Below are 18727 nucleotides of genomic sequence, written 5' to 3'. Positions count from 1 at the left end.
GTCAGTGTGCCTTCGCATTTGGGGCCACAAGAAGTGAGTGACAAGCCTGTGAAAGGCCCTGTCGTGCCCCAAATGTCCTGCCAAAGGCACATCATGAGCCAGACCCAATAGGAAGGTACTGAAGCGCTCGGGTACCATCAGCACACGGGCTGACCCTAACTCAGCAACCTTAGGCTCACTATACAGGACACCATTCACCCAATAAATCCAATGTGATCCGGTCTGGTCACCTGCTGCCTGGTACGCAGCCTGCTGCAGCAAACCAACAAGAGTAGGGCACTCCATTTGTGCTTGGCAGAATTCCTCCCTGGTAGAACCCCCTTCCAGCTGCCAGCGGGTCAGTTAAGGCAGGTCTCCCAGTTTGGCCACTTGCTCCCCTGTAGGTTCTAGGGTATCGCCTTCAAGGTCTGCCTCCTCCTAGACCATGGGAACTTCTGGGGTGGGTTTCCCATGCCCTTGCCCCTCCTCTTTTTGGCAGGCACCTGGGCCACTGTTTCAGGCCCAAGGTCCTCTTGATTACCCTTACTGGCTGCCATTGACCAAGTGGTTACACACTCCCACTCAGGCAGACCCAGCATCTCCAAATGAGCCCGGCGTTCCACCTCCTTCCAAAGGGTACTTTCCAGGTCATTGCCAAGCAGACAGTCAACAGCCATGGATGGACTCACAACAACCTTCAAAGGACCTGAGACCCCCCACTCAAAGGGAACCTGCGCCACCTTACACAAGCACTCAGAATTATCTGCAGCAACTACTGTGTGAAGTACATTGGGGATTACCTGCTCCTCAGACACCCACTGACACCTCACAGATGGCACACTGGCTCCTGTGTCTCTCAGAGCCTCCACCCTCCTCCCATTGATGGTGAACCACTGCAGGTACTTCTTAGTGTTATCCGGCAGACAGGTTTCCTAGACCATCTCTCTATCTCCTAAGGAGACAAGGGTCATCACAGCTGGCTCCCCCTCACTAGGAATCAACTCCTCCCCCAGCACTACACTAACTAACCACAGTGACGGTGCACCAGTGGGGGCTGGTGGTGCCTTGGGATCACTCTGCGTGTGACCCTCCTGACCACATGCATAACACTTGCTGGGACCCTGTATGTCTGGCCTACCCCTAGGGGGTCATAGCATCTTACCACTGGGGGTCTTAGAATCTTTACCCTGGGAACTATTTTGGGGCCCTTTAAAGAACTCCTTTTGGCTACCCTTGTCCCACCCTCACTCTTCCACTGGGGACCCTGCCCACCCTTGGCCAGGTTTCCCACATACCCCTTGTGGACCCTGGAACGTTTCCACCAGTCCACCCCCCGAGCAAGCTTCCTGGGGTCAGTCAGCTTACTATCCATCAGATGCTGGCACAACTCTGGAACACAAAGACTACTTAAGTGCTCCCAACCAATCAAATTATATAACCCCTGGTAATCAGTTACCTTGCTGCCCTTTATACAACAATCCAGTGCTCTGCAATAAAAATTCACACATTCAACCCACATATTGGATTCAATCCTTTTAAAAGATCTAAACTTTTCTTTGTACTGCTCTGGTATGAGCCCATATCTTAGGCATAAAGCATCCTCTATATTTGGATAGATGAGAGTACCCGCCTCCTCCAAAGGTGTCAGGGTGCTCCTCCCATTGGCCTCAAAGTGTGTCTACAGGCCCGCCCCCAATGTTTCTCAGGGACCTCATTCTTACGTAGTGCTGCATCATAAGATGCAAACCAGGCATAAATATCCTCCCTTTCTGGAAATTCTGCACTAGATCTTTAGGAACGTAGACCCTACCCCCAGAGTGCACTGGCTGTATGCTGCCACCATTTGCGCTAGACTCTGCCTGTCTGGCTTTGGTGTTCAGCTCTCTCATGCTCAATTCAAGTGCCAAAAGCACATTCTTTTCCTCCAAGGCCTGGGTCCTATCTTCTCAAGCTCCAACTCATGATTCCTGACCCGCCGCCTTTTTCTCCATTTCCTCTGGAGAAAAATTCCTGGAAGACACACTGCTGCCAGCCACAGAGGCTGCTCTTCCTACCGGCAAATCCTGGGACACAAACCCCCCTTCTGGTAAATCCATGTCCACAACAGCATCCCCTATATCCCCAGCTTCTCTGGCCTCCCACCAGGCACTCAAGGCCTTCTGCAGCTCCTCTTTCCCAGAGGCGCTCCTCATGGGGCATCCAAAGATTTTGCAAAGTTGATCTACTTTGTAGATATGCAACATTTCAATATCAAACTCCAATTCTACAACATCACTTGCTGGTTTACAAATTAGAGACTTGGGCCAGATGTACTACACGTTTTTGGATGCGCAAACGGGTTTGCGAACCCGTTTGCGCATGCAAAAACATCATGGGCCATGTACAAAGCCTATTTAGCGAGTCGCAATTTATTTGCAACTCAGTAAATAGGTTTTGCAACTCGTTATTTGGAAGGGGGTTCAAAACACTTGCAATTGCACTTGCAATTACCACCTACTTCAAGTAGGTGGTAATGCATTCGCAAATGGGAAGGGGTCCCCAGGGGGACCCCTTCCCCTTTGCAAATGCATGCAAAAATATTTTTTAAGGGCAGGCAGTGGTCCCAGGGACCTCTGCCTGCCCTTAAAAAATGAAACGAAAACATTTCATAATTTTTTTTTTTTAAATGCATCCCGTTTTACTTTAAGGAACAAGCATTTGCAATGCAATAGGTCTCGCATTATTAAAGTTTGAGCTATTGGCATTGCTAAATAATGGAACACCAATAGCTCAAAGTTTAATAATTCGAGATAGAGCAGGTTATGCAGATGAGAACAAATAAATGGAATAAAATGTAGTTATTTGCAAATTTGAATAATGTAAGGTATGCAAATATCTTTAAGAATATGAAGGTGATACGTATTGTGTATGGTAATAGTTGTGTAAGGTGAGCACATCACGGAGGGAAGTGGGGAGGAGTACACATGGGTGAGCACATCACGGAGGGAAGTGGGGAGGAGTACACATGGGTGAGCACGTAACGGAGGGAAGTGGGGAGGAGTACACATGGGTGAGCACATCACGGAGGGAAGTGGGAGGAAGCAGACAGGGTGAGCACATCACGGTGGGAAGTGGGGAGGAGTAGACATGGGTGAGCACGTCACGGAGGGAAGTGGGGAGGAGTACACATGGGTGAGCACATCACGGAGGGAAGTGGGAGGAAGCAGACAGGGTGAGCACATCACGGAGGGAAGTGGGGAGGAAGCACACAGGGTGAGCACATGACGGAGGGAAGTGGGAGGAAGCACACATGGGTGAGCACATCACAGAGGGAAGTGGGGAGGAAGCACACAGGGTGAGCCCATCACGGAGTGAAGTGGGGAGGAAGCAAACAAGGGTGACCACGTCACGGAGGGAAGTGGGGAGGAAGCACACAGGGTGAGCACATGACGGAGGGAAGTGGGGAGGAAGCACTCAGGGTGAGCACATGACGGAGGAAAGTGAGAGGAAGCACACAGGGTGAGCACATGACAGAGGGAAGTGGGGAGGAAGCACACAAGGGTGAGCACATCACGGAGGGAAGTGGGAGGAAGCACACATGGGTGACCACATCACAAAGTGAAGTGGGGAGGAAGCACACTGGGTGAGCACATGACGGAGGGAAGTGGGAGGAAGCACACATGGGTGAGCACATGACGGAGGAAAGTGAGAGGAAGCACACAGGGTGAGCACATCATGGAGGTAAGTGAGGAGGAGTACACATGGGTGAGCACATCACGGAGGGAAGTGGGGAGGAAGCACACGGGGTGAGCACACCACGGAGTGAAGTGGGGAGGAAGAACACATGGAGAGAAGTGAGGAGGAAGCACACAAGGGTGAGCACATCACGGAGGGTGGTGGGGAGGAGTACACATGGGTGAGCACATGACGGAAGGAAGTGGGGAGGAAGCAAACAAGGGTGAGCACATCACGGAGGGTGGTGGGGAGGAGTACACATGGGTGAGCACATCACAAAGTGAAGTGGGGAGGAAGCACACAGGGTGAGCACATGACGGAGGGAAGTAGGAGGAAGCACACATGGGTGAGCACATCACGGAGGGAAGTGGGGAGGAAGCACACAGGGTGAGCACATCACGGAGGGAAGTGGGGAGGAAGCACACAGGGTGAGCACATCACGGAGGGAAGTGGGGAGGAAGCACACAGGGTGAGCACATCATGGAGGGAAGTGGGGGGGAAGCACACGGGGTGAGCACATGACGGAGGGAAGTGGGGAGGAAGCACACAGGGTGAGCACATCACAAAGTGAAGTGGGGAGGAAGCACACAGGGTGAGCACATCACAAAGTGAAGTGGGAAGGAAGCACACAGGGTGAGCACATGACGGAGGAAAGTGGGAGGAAGGACACATGGGTGAGCACATCACAGAGGGAAGTGGGGAGGAAGCACACAGGGTGAGCACATCACAAAGTGTAGTGGGAAGGAAGCACACAGGGTGAGCACATGTCGGAGGGAAGTGGGAGGAAGCACACATGGGTGAGCACATCACAGAGGGGAGTGGGGAGGAAGCACACAGGTTGAGCACATGATGGAGGGAAGTGGGAGGAAGCACACATGGGTGAGCACATCACGGAGGGAAGTGGGGAGGAAGCACACAGGGTGAGCACATCACGGAGGGAAGTGGGAGGAAGCACACATGGGTGAGCACATCACGGAGGGAAGTGGGGAGGAAGCACACAGGGTTAGCACATGACGGAGGGAAGTGGGAGGAAGCACACAGGGTGAGCACATCACGGAGGGAAGTGGGAGGAAGCAGACAGGGTGAGCACATCACGGTGTGAAGTGGGGAGGAGTACACATGGGTGAGCACGTCACGGAGGGAAGTGGGGAGGAGTACACATGGGTGAGCACATCACGGAGGGAAGTGGGGAGGAAGCACACGGGGTGAGCACACCACGGAGTGAAGTGGGGAGGAAGAACACATGGAGAGAAGTGAGGAGGAAGCACACAAGGGTGAGCACATCACGGAGGGTGGTGGGGAGGAGTACACATGGGTGAGCCCATCACGGAGGGAAGTGGGGAGGAAGCACACAGGGTGAGCACATGACGGAGGGAAGTGGGGAGGAAGCACTCAGGGTGAGTACATGACGGAGGAAAGTGAGAGGAAGCACACAGGGTGAGCACATGACAGAGGGAAGTGGGGAGGAAGCACACAAGGGTGAGCACATCACGGAGGGAAGTGGGGAGGAAGCACACATGGGTGACCACATCACAAAGTGAAGTGGGGAGGAAGCACACTGGGTGAGCACATGACGGAGGGAAGTGGGAGGAAGCACACATGGGTGAGCACATGACGGAGGAAAGTGAGAGGAAGCACACAGGGTGAGCACATCATGGAGGGAAGTGAGGAGGAGTACACATGGGTGAGCACATCATGGAGGAAAGTGGGGAGGAAGCACACGGGGTGAGCACACCACGGAGTGAAGTGGGGAGGAAGAACACATGGAGAGAAGTGAGGAGGAAGCACACAAGGTTGAGCACATCACGGAGGGTGGTGGGGAGGAGTACACATGGGTGAGCACATGACAGAAGGAAGTGGGGAGGAAGCAAACAAGGGTGAGCACATCACGGAGGGTGATGGGGAGGAGTACACATGGGTGAGCACATCACAAAGTGAAGTGGGGAGGAAGCACACAGGGTGAGCACATGATGGAGGGAAGTAGGAGGAAGCACACATGGGTGAGCACATCACGGAGGGAAGTGGGGAGGAAGCACACAGGGTGAGCACATCACGGAGGGAAGTGGGGAGGAAGCACACAGGGTGAGCACATCACGGAGGGAAGTGGGGAGGAAGCACACAGGGTGAGCACACCATGGAGGGAAGTGGGGAGGAAGCACACGGGGTGAGCACATGACGGAGGGAAGTGGGGAGGAAGCACACAGGGTGAGCACATCACAAAGTGAAGTGGGGAGGAAGCACACAGGGTGAGCACATCACAAAGTGAAGTGGGAAGGAAGCACACAGGGTGAGCACATGACGGAGTAAAGTGGGAGGAAGCACACATGGGTGAGCACATCACAGAGGGAAGTGGGGAGGAAGCACACAGGGTGAGCACATTACAAAGTGTAGTGGGAAGGAAGCACACAGGGTGAGCACATGTCGGAGGGAAGTGGGAGGAAGCACACATGGGTGAGCACATCACAGAGGGAAGTGGGGAGGAAGCACACAGGGTGAGCACATGATGGAGGGAAGTGGGAGGAAGCACACATGGGTGAGCACATCACGGAGGGAAGTGGGGAGGAAGCACACAGGGTGAGCACATCACGGAGGGAAGTGGGAGGAAGCACACATGGGTGAGCACATCACGGAGGGAAGTGGGGAGGAAGCACACAGGGTGAGCACATGACGGAGGGAAGTGGGAGGAAGCACACAGGGTGAGCACATGACGGAGGGAAGTGGGAGGAAGCACACAGGGTGAGCACATCACAAAGGGAAGTGAGGAGGAAGCACACAAGGTGAGCACATCACAAAGTGAAGTGGGGAGGAAGCACACAGGGTGAGCACATGACAGAGGAAAGTGGGAGGAAGCACACATGGGTGAGCACATCACAGAGGGAAGTGGGAGAAAGTACACATGCGTGAGCACATCACGGACGGAAGTGGGGAGGAAGCACACAGGGTGAGCACATCACGGAGGGAAGTGGGAGGAAGCACACATGGGTGAGCACATCACGGAGGGAAGTGGGAGGAAGCACACAGGGTGAGCACATGACGGAGGGAAGTGGGGAGGAAGCACACATGGGTGAGCACATCACGGAGGGAAGTGGGGAGGAAGCACACAGGGTGAGCACATGACGGAGGGAAGTGGGAGGAAGCACACATGGGTGAGCACATGACGGAGGGAAGTGGGAGGAAGCACACATGGGTGAGCACATCACAGAGGGAAGTGGGAGAAAGCACACATGCGTGAGCACATCACGGACGGAAGTGGGGAGGAAGCACACAGGGTGAGCACATCACGGAGGGAAGTGGGAGGAAGCACACATGGGTGAGCACATCACGGAGGGAAGTGGGGAGGAAGCACACAGGGTGAGCACATGACAGAGGGAAGTGGGGAGGAAGCACACATGGAGAGAAGTGAGGAGGAAGCACACAAGGGTGAGCACATCATGGAGAGAAGTGGGGAGGAAGCCCACGTGTTGCGTTTGCCTCAAACCTTAACATGCTTCAGAAGATGTTGCTTGTAGAGCAAATGTGTGCGACGCACAGCGGGAGAAGTGTGGGCCTGTCAGCAGAAGTAGAAGGGCTGCACAGAGGGACAGTTATTTGCTAAGATTCAGTACTCGGTTGACTGAGATGGGAAGCTACAATATTCTACTACTTGGGTATACACAGTATCACACTGAGACCAGATGAACGAGGGTGACCTCGGGAGAGCTCTCTGTGGTATTAAATCGCAGATAGCGTGTTGGACTACATTTGCCATATGCCAATAGGGCGATGATTATACTATCCCGGCTATGGTATTAGTTTGTAAATCTTCCTATAACTCTGCATTGATCTTTTTTTATAGAAATAGACGCAATGATCACCAGTTTGAGGCCCCACCGAGTATCCCTGGCAACATAACCGCTCCAGTGGGAGCGAGACAACTTGGACTACCCAATCTGCAAAAATATGACGTAGCAGCCCGACTCTGCTAAGCATGTGGTTGGCTGGTCACTGACCTACAAAGAGTTAACCTCACTGACGGCACACTCCTCTAAGGCATCTGAAGGAACGCCGTTTAACTCACTACCGCACAGCTTTGACAGGTCTAAAGCAGCCTATTTGCTTCTCAAACATACACTCCCCTACACACCTTTGACACCGCTGCTGCGGCTCCCGACTCGCATAGGGTGGTGTAGGCTCACGCGGCTGCGCACTTGGCACGAACAGCGCTTCGACACAAACACAGCAGCATCAGTTCCCGAAGGAGGGGAGGTAGACTCTGAAACCGGTGACAGGGAACATAATACACGAGAGGGCAGTTTCGCACGTGCCTGCAGATAACAATCATTGGCCGCACGCGCGCCTCGCGCTTAAAGTAAAACAATTTTTTTTAAAAGACAAGCCCGGCGGAGCGTGGCGCGCACGCGCTTGGGGGCGGGGGAGCGGACCCTTTGAAGTGCTCCCAAAAGGCGGATTGCATGGCGGCACGATGCACGTGATTGTGTGCGTGCTAGCCATGCAATCCGCTTTTTGGGAGCACTTTTCAAACCCGCTCTCTATAGTCTCGCTTTGCGATCGCTTACGCGATAGCAAGGTCGAGACCTAAAAAGGGCTGCATTAAAAAAAAAAGCTTTCTTTCAAAGCAGTCCCAGACATGGTGGTCTGCTGAGCCCAGCAGGCCACCATCCCTGGGAGGGCCTGTCATTAGCAATGGGGTTGCAAATGGCGAGAGGCTCATTAATAATAATAATAAATCATCTTTATTCGGTTATGCATAAACAATTATAACCATAAAAGAACATACCAAAATTCATATCATTCATAGTATAGATTTACATACAAATATTTAAAATAGCGGGGGATATTTCAGCCAAGATTTGTTCTATGGTTATAAATACATTTTAAAAACGTGGCCACAGTTTTTGTGATCAGTGTGGTGTTAAGAAATTGTAGGTGCAGCACAGCAGGACGACATCTTTTAAAACCAAGAGACCTTAGCAGAGGAATCAACCACAAAGTGCGATGTTCGGCATAAAACTTACAAAACAGAACGGTATGCATAGTTGTTTGTCTGAAATATCATCACATGGGCATACCACTGAGGCCTCTTTCCAAGAGTTACGTTTGGGAAAGGCCACGAGTTTATGGAAAATATTCAGTCTAAAGCGTGTCAACAGGAGACGCTCAAATCGGGAATCCACATATGTCAGGTATGGCTCGATATACAGAGTGGTTGCAACAATCAAGGAGTGTTGAACAGAAGGCTTTCTTATCTCCTTGGTTATCCGCAATTCTTCCAGATGCGAGAGAGCTCTAATTTTTAGTTCTTTTTTAGTGATCTCAGACATAGATTCAGGGTTATCGTAATATTTGGGACAACCTAAATCAATAAAAAATCTTTTTATGAATGTTAGCCACTCGATTTTACCCACATGCTCCAGAGACATTACGTCTGCTACAATCGCCTTTGTGACTAGATTTCTTGATGACAACCAGATACGGCGCCATAGTAAAAGGGGTTGGATTTTTGCCAAGTCCTCGATGTGGGCCATGCCTAATTCCGCATGGCATGAGAAAGTGGACACACGTTTCGGAGTCATCAAAAGAAATCGCATGAAAATATTCTCTGCAACTTGCAGAGCATGTGTGTTTTTATGGCCCCACAAACCAGCCCCATAAAGTGCGGTCGAATGGCACTTCGCTACATAAATGCGAAGTAGTTCTGCGGGAGGTCTTTTCCCCAATTTTTGGGAGAATTTTATAAGGGCCATAATAGCTCGCAGGAGGTGATGTTTTCTAGCGTCAATTGCAGCTTTCCAGTTGAGCTTTTCATCGATCATAACTCCAAGATACGGGTATTGAGTAGTAAACTCCAACCTCTCTTTATCTAGGAAGATGGACTTTCCCCGTTTCCTATCTTTCCCTGCCACCATCACATAGGTTTTTTTGATGTTTATTTTGAGGTCCAAGTTACCCATAAACTTAGAATACCTATCTAGCGATTTTTGCAACTCTCGCGGAGTGCGTGCTATAATTACTGCGTCATCCGCGTAGAGAAGCGCTGGGATGAGGCGATCTTTTATGCGAGGAAGGTCCTGAGCCCCTTGCAACATCTCCACCTCCAGACCGTTTGTGTAGAGAGAGAAAAGAAAGGGGGCCAGGACACAGCCCTGCCTCACCCCACGTTCCACCCCAAAGGACTCAGATACCTCGCCCCGGGCTCCAAAACGGACCCGGGACGAGGCACCCGAGTATAATGCACGAAGGAGGTTCACCAGAGCCAAATCAATGCCTATGGCAGTGAGAACAAACCATAGCTTTGAATGGGAGACACAGTCAAATGCCGCGGAAAGGTCGACATATGCCATGTAAAGTTTACCTTCTTTTGCTGTTACATATTTTCCCACCAATAAGCTTAAATTAAGTGCCTGTTCTATAGTGCCAAAACCCTCCCAAAAGCCAAACTGTCAGTCAGATAATATATTATGGTCTTCCGCCCACTCTTGCAGTCGCTGTAACACCACCCTCCCCAATACTTTGCCGAGAGAGTCCAACAATGATATTGGCCGATAACACGACACGTCATTTCTGTTCCCCTTTTTGAAAACCGGAATCATGATCGATTGAGACCACGTTTCAAGTAGACCACATCGCATAGTGGCATCAAAGACCACCTTTAGAATTGGGGCCCAGAGATCAAGTTTAAATTTGAAGAAATCAATCGGTATTCCATCTGGGCCGGGGGCTTTCCCACTTTTACTTGCCTGCACAGCTTTTATAATTTCCTGGAGATCAAAATTTAGGGCAATCGGAATTAACGTTTCTTGGGGGGTATCGTTTTCTTCCTCTAGTGTATCAGGGACTTGCGTTTTCCTAAATACTTTGGAAAAATGGTTTACCCATGTTGGGCCATCAATTGCTACCTCGATTGTTGGTTGATCATAGCTATCTGTCAGGAAAGGAGTCTTCACTACCCTCCAAAACAGTGCCCCGTTTCTAGATAGTGAGCTTTCTTGTAGCTGGTCCCATAAAGATTGTTTTATTTTCTGCTTCCTTGTTTTGCAGGCTAAATGGTATAACCTCCTTAGCCTGCGGATCTCATCTTGATCTCTTTCAGGATTTGTCAGAGCACTTTTTAAAAGTTTATTGGCTGCCGTGCATTCATGATTAAACCATCCTTTTTTCTGGCTTGTTTTCCCTTTATTCTTACGTGTTAGTAGGTTTTTTGCTACCTCCAAGATTATACCAAAATTGTACAACACTTCCTCTTGACTGGTGTCACCATCTAGACACTTCACAATGGCGGGATATGTTGCTCGAATCACCTTCGTGGTTATAGCTTCCGGATCTATCTTTCCCCACCCTATAGTGAAACCATTCATTTTTGTAAGATGAATGTTATTCTGGGCGAGGGCTGTCATCAAAGAATATGGTTTGAATTTTCCCTTTTCAGTGATCAGGTTAAAGGCCAAGGCTGCATGGTCACTTAGTGCGTTAGCTATTTATCTGAAGTTCTGAGCTCTGCTTACCAAATGTGTTGAAATCAGGAAATAATCGATCGTTGTTGCCCAACCCCTGCCCAGATAAGTGGCCTGGAGCTGATCCGATAAAATATCAAGTTTGTTTAAAATCACTAAACCCAATTCCGACAATATTTCATTCAAAAGGTCACCCATCTTAGTGTGACAAAAATGGATCACCTGATTGTCAGTTTCTTCAGCTACCCCACATATACTACTGTTTTTCACACCACAAGGGTGGAGGTTAAAATCCCCACCCCAAACAATGCTCGGAACGTCCTGTCCTTGAACTTTACTTATTAGATTTGAAAGTTTGTTACGTAAAGACCCAAGCAATTCTAGGCTCTCACACTCCAAGAGGTTGTCATAGAAATTTACCAAGTATATTACCCGCTTTCTCGTGAATGAGAGTTTCAATAATTGGTAATTAGTGTGTAAGCTAAGACTAGCTACTTTTAGTCCAGGAATAGTGTTTTTTATATACACCGTCAAACCCCCTTTTGCCCTTCCACGCGGACCTGCAGTTGCCGCTGAAAAATATGTTTTGTAGCCCATCAAATGTAGTTCGTTGACGGACCACGTCTCTTGCAAGCAGATTATTTGAAGGTCTTGAACAGAGTCTATTAGGGTCCCGTCTGCTATTTTGGAACCTAGACCCGCAATGTTCCATGACATTATCTGTATTATGTTGTCCGCGTTACTTATATCTGGGCTATCATTCGTGTGGATTACTTTCGTAGCTAGGGAGTTGTCTAGGACTTTGTTCGCTATACCCCCCTGTTGCTTAATTAGTTTACTAGGAGTATTCCTCGTTGTGATAGTGTCAGAGCTTCTAGGCAATGGGGAGTTAGTTGCTAAGGGAAAAGGACCTAATTCTGTCTTGTGGGACGCTACATTTTTTGCTTGATCAGTATTACTCATAGGGGTATGGTTTGGTGCTGGGGGGTTTTGTAGTTGAACTACTGCTGTACTGAGTCAATCTACGTCTTCCAGACCGTAAAGAACTGCATAGGGATTAGAGGTGGGGATATTAAATCTCTGATTTAGGTGGGAGTGATTATTCCAGTATGCCTGATTTGGGGGCTGAAGAGACTGATGGTTGTTAATCGGTATCCTGCTTAACGGAAACCTATTTGGCGGCTGGAAACGTGAAGAAAAGTTACGAGCAGCCGGGTAGGAGAGACGGTTATCTACTTCCCTCCAATTTGGATGAAAATCGTTTATACCAAAAGGTTTAGGACGGGAAATCAATTCTCTGGGATAGAAGTAGTTGACAAAATGCGTGGTAATCGTATCCTCCCCCCTGGATTCAAACCAATCGCCTATACACCTGACCGCTCTGTAGTCTCTAAAATTTATAATTATAGCGTCCCCCTTCTTATCTTTTGGCCTCGTGCCTACCCAGCAAGTGCGTCTAACCATCAGGATTTCTCCGTTTATATGAGCTGGGAGGGGTCTATTCTGATTGAGCCAATGAATGGTCTTATTTTTCAGTGCGTAGAAATCCTCCCTTACCCCCTCCGATAGTTCGGGGACCCCTGTCATAATAATCGTGTACGGAGCAGATTCTGGGGGTAGATCCACTCTGTTGTTTACTGAAATATGTTGTGGCTGATGAAACCATTCATCCTTCTCATGGTCCTCAGTGACCTTTTTTCTCATATGCTCTAAACCCAGAGAATTTGTTATGTTTTTACGTTTTTGTTCTTCTGTGATTACTATGGGATCAGATTTAGGATTATTGGCCACTGAATCCGCACGCTTTTCCCCTTGCTTGGTGCACGATGTCATAGGATTGTCGCTAGTCGAGGGTCGCGTCACCTCTAAGGGGGAAGAGGGGGCTTGATCATTGACACTACTTATCGCCTTAGTATTTAGAAGATCTGATATTGCTAGGTTGTTCTTTTCCATTTGAGAGCTTAGATCATCCAGGTGCAAGCTTATTAATCTAGTTCTTTCTAAGAGGGGCAATAAAAGAGATTTAACAATGGTCTCGATTTTTACTAGTAGATCGGACATCGTAGCCTGGCTAGGAGATGAACCTGAAGCATTGGAGTATAAGGGGAGGGTAAGTGGTGCCGAGGAAACTATGTGATTCGGTTTTTGGGTTGAGGGTTGAACCTTCTTCTTTTTGACTATGAGTGTCCTAGTGAGTGTCCCTCGTCTCTTTCTTACTACACGTCTTTTTACCACCGGGGGGGAAGAAATAACTAAGTTCGGGGATGCTGATAGTCCCGACAGGGTTGGGCTACTAGTGATCTCAGGGATAGAAATCAGAGAAGGAGTATTGACCAAGGTCACTTCTTCACTCATTTCATGCGTCATGCAGGAGCCAGAAATTGTAGTATCCTTGATCGGCACCTCTGGCGAAACAGCATTACCAATTTTGCCCAGTGAGGAGCGTTTTGCTGCTAGCAGATCTAAGGATAGGCGCTTTTCTGTGTCCGCTATTTCCTTCTCCAACACTGTCGATACGCGCTTAAAGAATTGGTCGATAGTACCAGACACAGGTCCTTTGGAGGTATTAACTGTCAGAAATCGTGATTTGTCAGCGTTTGATGCCATGGTAATGCGCTAACAGGGAACAGTAGGGATGTAATTAGAGCGAATAACCTGGAATAGGCTACTGTTATGTCTACAGCATAGAAGAATTTAAGACAACAACCGTTATAAGTAATCTCACCATTAGATGTAAAAAGTTAGAGTGGGGGCCCGGCCCGTCCTCAGTCGTCCTCGGACGGCCTTAGACGGCCCGCCCTTAGCCCGGGCTTCACCCCGGACTGCGCCCCGCACGCGTCCCGCTTACGCGAGGCAAGGTGGGAAATATAAGGACTGTGAAGGGGGCGGGAGTAGTGGCCGGGGGAGGAGCGGGAAGAGGAGCCAGGTGCAGGTCGTCAGCAGTCTCGAGTGCACCCTGGTCCTCGCAGTCCCGTAAAAGAGAAATGAAAATGAAGAGTTTAAAAACCCCGGGCCAGTTCAGTTGCAAATCGGCGTATTGTCCTCAACGATGTCCTTTTTGGCAGTAAAAGGCTGTGTCCATCCGGTTTGCTTACGATTGTTCCTCAGCCTACGAGCGGCACCCGCGAAGCGGGGGCCGCGAGGCTTGATGTAGTGGCCGGGGGAGGAGCGGGAAGAGGAGCCAGGTGCAGGTCGTCAGCAGTCTCGAGTGCACCCTGGTCCTCGCAGTCCCGTAAAAGAGAAATGAAAATGAAGAGTTTAAAAACCCCGGGCCAGTTCAGTTGCAAATCGGCGTGTTGTCCTCAACGATGTCCTTTTTGGCAGTAAAAGGCTGTGTCCATCCGGTTTGCTTACGATTGTTCCTCAGCCTACGAGCGGCACCCGCGAAGCGGGGGCCGCGAGGCTTGATGTAGTGGCCGGGGGAGGAGCGGGAAGAGGAGCCAGGTGCAGGTCGTCAGCAGTCTCGAGTGCACCCTGGTCCTCGCAGTCCCGTAAAAGAGAAATGAAAATGAAGAGTTTAAAAACCCCGGGCCAGTTCAGTTGCAAATCGGCGTGTTGTCCTCAACGATGTCCTTTTTGGCAGTAAAAGGCTGTGTCCATCCGGTTTGCTTACGATTGTTCCTCAGCCTACGAGCGGCTCCCGCGAAGCGGGGGCCGCGAGGCTTGATGTAGTGGCCGGGGGAGGAGCGGGAAGAGGAGCCAGGTGCAGGTCGTCAGCAGTCTCGAGTGCACCCTGGTCCTCGCAGTCCCGTAAAAGAGAAATGAAAATGAAGAGTTTAAAAACCCCGGGCCAGTTCAGTTGCAAATCGGCGTATTGTCCTCAACGATGTCCTTTTTGGCAGTAAAAGGCTGTGTCCATCCGGTTTGCTTACGATTGTTCCTCAGCCTACGAGCGGCACCCGCTAATACTAATGAGCCTCGCAATTTGCGACCCCATTGGGAATCGCAAACAGTGTTAAACACACTGTTGTACATTTTAGTTTGTGACTCGCAATTAATCGCAAATTGCGACGCGCAAAATAAAATGGTCGTACATCTGGCCCATGGTGCGTGGATACTTCAAGGGTCAGATCAAAAATAAAACCAAAACACAGTGTTGGTTGCAAAGTGGTCTGCACTAAACTAGTGATGTACACCAATCACTGTGGGTCGAGTACAAATACAAGTTCAATCCTCACCGCTACCCACCAATGTTATAAATGGGGGTCTCTAATTGGCATAGGTATGCACCTTTGTCCAGGTAGGGACCCTTGCTTCCCGTCAGGGTAAAGGGGATACACACTTCAGATAACCCCTGCTCACCCCCTTGGTAGCTTGGCACGTGCAGGCAGGCTTATCTCAAAGGCAATGTGTAAAGTATTTGTACTCAAAAAACAAAGTAATACAGTGAAAACACCACAAATGGACACCACACCAGTTTAGAAAAATAGAGTATCTTTATCTAAATCATACAAGACCAAAATGGCAAACATCCAACATACAGGTAGTAAAATACATATTTAGAAGAGTTATTTAAGCAAATAGAACCTGTACCAAACAAATGGCTCCACCTGGGGCTAGTACGACGTCATCATCCAAAGTACGGCGCCGACCATGAGGTGCGCATCGTTGGGCACGGAGTCACATGGACCCCCAAACAACAGTACCTTGGAATGCAGTCTTTGGATGATGCACGGCATCGTGGAGATGAGGCGTCGGTGCTGAGGTCAAGTCAAGGCCGGCTCCCGGGCTGCCAACGATGAGGTGAGGTGCCGTGTACACGAGGAGGCGATGTGTCGAGTCTAGGTCAGGGGAATTTAGTTCTATGGAAGACTCGTGGAGTCACCCTCGGAGGTTATCGGCTCTGCGATAACGTAATGCAGATGCTGGCGGTGACGGCGTCAGTGCAAGCACTGGCATCGGGAATGCCAATTACTGTAGGCATCGGCAGGTGTTGGAGCTGCGGTGCAGGCAGGGCGGTGCATCGTGCACTTCAAGAGCAGTGCCCCTGGCCTCGGTGCAGATCATGGTGTCCCTGCTGGGAGACGACCTTTACATCGTGGTCATCACAACGCGGTTGTTACAAGGACCACGCAAAGCCATTACTACGCAAGTTATTACATTGACTTGCAGTAGATGGCGTGCTAACATTAGGAATAGTATAGTTTACTATTCCAGCACCTTCCCTACTGTTATGTAGGCTGGAGCTGGAATAGTAAATGATACATTTCTAATGTCAGCGCGCCATCTACTGCAAGTTGATGGGATGACTTGCGTAGTAATGGCATTGCGTGGTAACAACGCGGTCATTGTAACAACCGCGTTGTAATGCCACGCGATGTAGTGACTCACGTTGTAACGAGTCATATTCATCACTGCTTGTCGCTGATGGCGTCGGAGATTGTTTCTCTTGTTTCTTTTAGATTTCTTCCAGCTTCCAACAGCAGGAAAAATCTCCGTAGGCCTAAAACTGGAGCAGGCACCTCCTAGCAGGTCAGAACTCCCAGCAGTGGAGTTCAGGAGAGCTAGTGGTGACGTCTCTGTGTCTCTGAGATTTCAGAACAGGAGGCCAGCACACACAAGCCCTTGGAAATTCTTCTTCTTCAAGCAAATTCTCAGCAAAGTTCCAGTCTTTGTCCTCTTCCTTGGTAGAAGCAACAACTGCAGGCCAACCCAGCAAAGCACACAAAGTTCCAGTCTTTGTCCTCTTCCTTGGTAGACGCAGCAACTGCAGGCCAACCCAGCAATGCACACAGCAATTGGACAGTACTCCTCCTTACAGCTCTCCAGCTCTTCTCCTTGTTAAAAGGTTCCTCTTGAGTCCAGACGTGATCTAATTCTCTGTGGTTTAAGGTCCACTACTTATACCCATTTTGTCTTCACTACAGGAGGTGGAGACAGCATTGTGCAGAGGATGTGCTGTCTATTCAGATGTGAGTGAAACTCCTCCCACTACTGTAAATGCAGCCAAGGTCTATTCAGCTCAGCTCTGAGTCACCCAGGAAAGGCAGGACACACCTCCCCCAGTGGCTGTCTACATTGAATGCACATATCCAGCCCCTGTCATCGCAAAACAAACCAGTAAATACACATACCAGCAGAGGCACACAGGATGGTTCAGTAAGCAAATGCAGACAAATTACAAACCATCTCCCTAAAAAGATGTGTTATTAAATTCCGAGTTCAGAGAGCCTAAACTCAATTTCTCTATCTTTTCCAAAGGAAGGTTATACTTGTAAGATGTTACATAGTAACTCCCAGTACATGTCCTACCTTGAACATACACTGCACCCTGCCTATGGGGGTACCTTGTGTCTACCTGAGGTTTTTTTTACATGTAAGAAAAGGAAAGGGTTTGGGCCTGGCAAGTGGGTGCACTTGGCCGGTCGACATGGCAGTTTAAAACTGTGCGCAGACACTGCAGTGGCAGGTCTGAGTGACATTTGCAGGGCTACTTATGTAGGTGGCACAATCAGTGCTGTAGGCCCACTAGTAGCATTTTATTTACAGGCCCTGTACTAAGGGCTTACCAGTAACTCAAATATGCCAATCATGGATAATCAATCACAATAGTCATTTATACAGGGAGCACTTGCACTTTGACACTAATCAGCAATGGCAAAGGGTCCAAAACATCTAAGCCAGCAAAAATGAAAACCAGCACAGCATCAAAAATACAGGTAGAGGCTAAAAGTCAGGGGAAACCACGCCAAGGATGCCAAGTCTAACACTATCTATCTCTATCTCAGTGTGGGCTGCTCCACCTACTCTAAAACCCAACAGAAATGTAATTTTATTCTATTCCCCCACCAACCCCAAACGCATCTCTCTCTTGCTTACACTCCATGTTTAAAGGATCGTATGGACATTGGACTGTCAATGTCTAGGGGTCGATTCAAAGTGACAACACTACAGCCACCCTGACTTAAATAGGAACTAGATTCACCAACCCATCTAGATAGACCTTCTGGAAATGTCCTTTTTTGTCGCATGCATTGCATTGCACTTGAATTACTGAGCTCTGATGGGCTTGAGGTAGACAGTAGTATTCACATCGAGTTCAGTCCTGGTCCCCTCTTGATACTGAAGTGCAAAAGTCTCTGATGCAGCAGATTCAATCAGTGGAGCCCTCCTCAGAATTAAGCTGTAAATCTGATTCGTAGGACTGGACATGTGCTGAGTGAACAGGATGCCCCATGGTTAAAATATCCTCAGGTAGCCTTGGCTTCTATCCAAGTTTCTCTCTAAAGGTAAAAGATTCACATCTAGCCATGAGCTGTGACTTCTGTGCCTCTTCAGATGCTTTACTCAGGTGAGATGCTGCGATAAACGACTCAAAGCAATCTTAAAATACAAAAGTTTGGACCACCTGCTCTACAATGACCACACCAACATCATTCTTCACACCCATCCCCTTGCTCCGGCCGAAGAAGCAGAACATCTAACAGCAACTAAAACAAAAGAGTGACCAACAAGAAAAAATGGATGCAAAACACAGACCTGCTTTATCAAATGCTGACCTGACTGTAGAAAAAAAAGGCAAAAAAGATCTAAATATCTACTCCCACCCCCGGATAATATTAATCAAACCCCAGCAAAACCTC

This window comes from Triturus cristatus, chromosome 2_2, assembly GCF_964204655.1.
Source record: "Triturus cristatus chromosome 2_2, aTriCri1.1, whole genome shotgun sequence".
Taxonomy (NCBI): domain Eukaryota; kingdom Metazoa; phylum Chordata; class Amphibia; order Caudata; family Salamandridae; genus Triturus; species Triturus cristatus.
This window is presented reverse-complemented; position numbering follows the sequence as displayed.